The following is a 6,000-nucleotide window of genomic DNA, read 5'->3' as shown; positions in this document are numbered from 1 at the left end:
CATCAAAACAAGGAAAATAGGTCTAATAAACATTGATCCTAAAGTTAATATATTCCGAGATGTCAGTGGTAGTTCATTAATATCATAGGATATATCCAATATGATTTGAATTAAAAAAGCATTCTTTCACACGCCATAGATGCATATAACAAATCTTTCTGTTCCACTTCTCTTACCCATGCTAAGGTAGGCTACAATTGATGAGGATATGTCATAGTAATATATGTTACAAGAGCGGTATGTTGATGTTTTCATGTTCGAGGAAAAGATTGAAAAAGCGAAACGTAGTTGAGCTTTTTTAATTTCCGAGAACATGAAAACAAACATACCGCTCGTGTATTGTACATTATTTTGTGCGAAGATCGTTTATTACATACCTGAAAGAGGAATTTCTAATTAGTTGCAATGAAATCTCCATCTTGGTTTCTGTTCAATGACGGCAATTTTGGAAAACAAAAATATCTCTCTTCAACATTGTTGCTATAAAATGTTTTCTCTGTTTACTATATTGCAGCAGGTCGTGATATACGTCTGTCTTTTTTTTCCCAATCTATAAATGCGAGCTTAAAAGAAACGGTAAGGTTATGTAATGATTTATTTTTATTTTAATATTTTAACAATATTATTTATATAACATACTGCAGTAATAACATCGGCATCTGGAATCTTGTTCATTACAAGGAAACGTAATAATGTCTTATAGCTGTGTTTTATAATAATTATTAATTATCATTTACGTAAGTAATTCGGTTTTGCAAGTTATTTAATTTTATTCGTTTAATAATCTTATTAAATTGCACTCATGTAATTCCTAGAGGTAATCAGTTTTTTGTCTCTCCTGAAAAATTTACTCAAATGAACATGTGGAATTTCTGCAATTCACGATTCAAATATTAGTACTATTTTACTGAAAGATGGAGTTGTGTCTGATCTTAAGAAGCTTTAGAAATTTCTGTCACTGATTGTGTTGAAACAAGTTTATTCTTTGTTCTTTGTAAAGGAGAAGCGAAGCGAGCATCAAGTCGGCCGTTCTTTGCTAACATGTAGAATAGTTAAATTACCACATCTGTAACTAAACAAACGTAACATTTTTTTTTTCCGAATGAATTTCCGAGTAGTTCGGAGAAGTCGCATTAAGTCGTTTATTTACGACTAGGTCTATTTGAGTTGGAGTTGCGAAATAGACAAGATGTGAACACTTTCATTAAGTTTGCGAAATGATACGACGAATTTCAGGAGAAGAAATATCCGTCACAATCCTCCTTATGGGACAGGACTGTACCTCATCATCAACACTTCCTAATATCTATTTACATAAAATTAATTAGGAACTCACAACTTATCCGGATTTCTTTTATTGTGTACATTGCTCAACACACAAAAACACAAAATACGTTGTTAAATAAATAAACTGACCTATTTTTTCACAATTCCGATATGAAAAATTGCATTACACCACCACAATACGCGGCTGTTCATATTAAAAATGCAGCACAACTAAATAATTAAAAATACTTATAATTTATTTAACATAGGGTAAAGGTTAGTAATATTGTGATAGTTCTTTTAGAGAATGTATTACAATTCTACTGAGCGAGAGGAAGATCGGTTTTTTGCTTCAACGTATTAACACAGTCTAGTATATACAGTCGCGAAGCTCAATACGTAGTAAATATGCATCCGTAGATAGTTGCTAACCACTAGGATCGCTACTATCGCCTCATTACAGACAATGCGAAATAGTACCTGCACAGTCTATTGTTCCTAGTACCCTCATAAACTCAAGCTTCGTGACTGTGTATACTTGACTGTGGTATTAAGGTAATGTTCGTGGACAAGTTTCTGCACAAGATCGGTCCTTCTCTCGCTCAGTAAATTGTAATAAATTCTCAAAAAGAACTATCATAATATTACTCTATCAAAATATTACCAACATGTACCCTACATTATACAGCCTGAACAGTAAGTTATGTCATTAATTCCAGGAGTTACTCTTTGCGACATTTCAAATAAAAATGTTTAATACAATTTTGCACGTTTTTGCTTCCTTTTAAGACAAAAATTATTTTATATAAACATTTCGTGACGTCTTTTGGGAAAGATATTGAATGAATTCCCAATATGCTCAGTCAGTTTAAGAGAAGAGTGTATTTTGATAATAAATGATTGAAAGAATTTTAGATTTGTCCTTTAAATGTGCAAGGGAAATTTTCAATGTTACATTTTGTTCGGATCAAATTTTTGCACATTTAAAGAAAAAATTAAAATATTTCTATCACTTGTTATCTATATATATCATTTGAACTTGTAATGGAAATTACGGGAAAACGGCTGAACGGATTTTAATGAGTGACCCCTCATTTTCATTCCTGGCATCCAAAGTTTTTCGGAAAAGTAGTAGTTTTCAGTGAAATGTCAGTTTTCCTACATAATTTTCCTATTTTCCAAAATCCATCTGTTGTCAGTTTTGAGAACTAATTGTATTCAATCACGGCCGACTTGATTGAATTTCAGAACAAAACACACACTACAATAAACATTAGGCTATTACACGAAGGCCATGACCTGCAGGATTGCCGACATATTTAGAGCTCAATTCAATTTGTTATTAAAAACTGATTCTGCAGTGTATAATTTTCTGAGTACAGCTGTGTATTGGATATTCAAATCTGCGAAACTTGAGGTGGTTTGATGACATTATTACCATTAGAAATTAAATATTATTATAGTTAATATCATGATGCGTCTATTTTTCATTAATTGCACATAATATTGATGCTATATTGATGACATGAAAGTGAAACGTTTTGTGGTTATGTAAGTAAATGTGGAGAATATCTTAATTTAGATCTTCATTTCTATAATTTACTGAGTGGCTGCTATATATAACTACAAAACTTAAGATAATAATATTGTTATTAAAAATCAAATATTTTTATACTTATTAACCCAGTGGGGTTGGGTCTTTTTCATATACTTAATGGCTGTGTAGTGTAGATATTGATATGTGTCATTGTCTTCAGTATTGGCTCGAGAGAGCGCAAAAATTACAGTTCCTAAGGAAAGATCAAAAGGTATTATTTACTGATAAAATAAGAGGCCTAGAAAATTTTGTAGTCTCCAGATCATTTCAGCAGGATCTCTTAGTAGGATAAAATGATTTTACGCTCTACATTTCTACATGCAGCAGCTATACGAAATTGCTATTGCTCGAAAGCTTAGCAAACCTTTACATGTTTTTTAACTTTTTCCTACAATCCACAATGACCTGAAATAGCTACTGCTATCGTCCTGACATTGATACTTGCGTTTTCGCGTTGAAACTCAAAAACTGATGTTGGGTAGGTTCAAGAAAAAGTATTTGGCCTAAAAAAACCCATTCAGAGGGAGTATGTTTCATTATTATGGAAGCAAATAACTATAAAAAAAAAGACAAGTATTCTTCATTGAAAATAAAACTGAAAAATTTTTATTTGAACGTCTAACGAACTTAGTTTGCAGCAGTATTTGCTGCACAAGCCACTAGTCATAATAGACTGTTGTCTTAAACTGGCTGAGAATATTGGAAACTAAATCAATGACTTTCCCAAAACACGTTGTGAAATGTTTCATGTAAAACAATTTTTATCTCGAAAAGGAAACTAAAAGGAGTAAAATTGTATTAAACTTTTAGTTTGAAATGTCTCAAAGAAGTATCCTCTGAAATTAATAACATTACATATCGTTCACTCTGTATGTACATATTTAATATTATTTTGCAACCTTAGCGCCTATTCTGGATGTGTTAATGCTTTTTGCCCACCTATTTTTTAATGTTTTAAGTACTGTATGTCCGAGATACACATTTTTAATTGTTATTTTACGACGCTTTGTCAACTGTTATAGTTATCTAGCGTCTGAGTGAATTGAAGGTGATAATGCCGGCGAGATGAGTCCAGAGTCCAGCGCCGAAGGTTACCAAGAATTTGCTCTTAATGGGTTGAGGGAAAATTCCGGAGAGAACCTCAACCAGATAACTTGTCCCAACCAGATTGTTTCATGGTCAGCGAGCTGACCGTTACTCCACAGTGGTTGAATCTACACCTTTTCCAGCTGTGATTCAGAAAATATTAAGTCATTCAGAAAGAGTTAATTGTATTTCTGATTAATCAAGTGAATTTCAGAATATGTCACGTGTAATTCAAATTGTGCAAGTGAAATTCAGAGAAGATCAATTGTATTTCAGAAAACGTCATTTATAATTGAGAAAACGTCAGATATAGTTAAGAAAATATCAATTGAGGGGATTAATCAATTAACGCAATTCATATTGTGCAATGAAATTCGGAAAAGGTAATTTGTCACGATAACTGGCCGGTTTTATTTTTATGCGATTGTATATCACATTGTATTGTATTATAAAATGTCAATGTGGAAAAGTTTAATTAGTATGAGATTTACACTTTCTACATTACAACTGATGTTTTCTTAATTATACTTGACGCTTTCTGAGTTACAGCTAATCAATTTTAATTTCATCTGGCATTTCTGAATTACAACTAATCAATTAGAATTACATGTAATTCTTTCTAAATTACAGCTAATCGATCTGAATTACATCTGATGCTTTCTCAATTACAGCTAATCGATCTGAATTACATCTGATGTTTTCTGAATTACAGCTAATCAATCTGAATTACATCTGATGCTTTCTGAATTAAAACTAACCAATCTGAATTACATCTGACGCTTTCTGAATTACAGCTAATCGATCTGAATTACATCTGATGTTTTCTGAATTACAGCTAATCAATCTGAATTACATCTGATGCTTTCTGAATTACAGCTAATCAATCTGAATTACATCTGATGTTTTCTGAATTACAGCTAATCGATCTGAATTACATCTGATGTTTTCTGATTTACAGCTAATCAATCTGAATTACATCTGATGCTTTCTGAATTAAAGCTAATCAAACTGAATTAAATCTAACGCTTTCTGAATTATAGCTAATCAATCTGAATTACATCTGATGCTTTCTGAATTACAGCTAATCAATCTGAATTACATCTGACGCTTTCTGAACTGCAGCTAATTAATCTGAATTACATCTTACGCTTTCTGAATTACAGCTAATCAATCAGAATTACATGTAATTCTTTCTAAATTACAGTTAATGAATCTGAATTGCGTCCGACGTTTTCTGAACTATAGCTAATCAATCTGAATTACATTTGATGCTTTCTGAATTACAGCTAATCAATCTGAATTACATCTGATGCTTTCTGAATTAAAGCTAATCAATCTGAATTAAATCTAACGCTCTCTGAATTGCTGCTAATCAATCTGAATTACATCCGACGTTTTCTGAATTACAGCTAATCGATATTAATTACATTTGACACTTTCTGAATTACAGTTAATCAATCTGAATTACATCTGATGCTTTTTGATTTACAATTAAAAAAAAATCTGAATTATATGCGACTATTTCTGAAATTCACTTGATTAATATGAAATAGGCTATCATTAATGTTTTCTAAATTACAGCTGAAACAGTTATAGCCTTCAGGGCAAACAGAAATATTGGACTCTGAAATAAAGGTGGCAAATCAATCGGAATGAGATAATTGTAAACAAAATTCGAGATTGTCAAACCCATTCTTCTGTAAATGAAATAGCAGGCCTAACTACTTTCGTAAATGTCCAACTATTTCAAAAGTGCCCCGACTTTCTAGTAATTGCATATTTTACGAAACTGTATACTTTTGCCTCAGATTATCTTGACTAGGTATGATTTGTTACATTTCGAAACGTTGTCAACGCAACAGAAACAAAACAATTTATTGGAAACAAGTGCCGTAACATTCTCCATTCTTTTGTCAATGACATAAGAACATGTTCCTTTTATTTTATATATAACGAAGTTTCATCGATTTCGAAAGAATATAAGAAGCTTTTGTATTACTCCGTGTATTTTTAGAAAATTCGTTTCTTGATTTAATGACTGTCTACTGAAC

Source organism: Periplaneta americana, chromosome 1 (assembly GCF_040183065.1).
Source record: "Periplaneta americana isolate PAMFEO1 chromosome 1, P.americana_PAMFEO1_priV1, whole genome shotgun sequence".
In the NCBI taxonomy this organism is placed as follows: Eukaryota; Metazoa; Arthropoda; class Insecta; order Blattodea; family Blattidae; genus Periplaneta; species Periplaneta americana.
The sequence above is the reverse complement of the archived record's forward strand: the minus strand, read 5'-3'. Positions refer to the sequence as shown.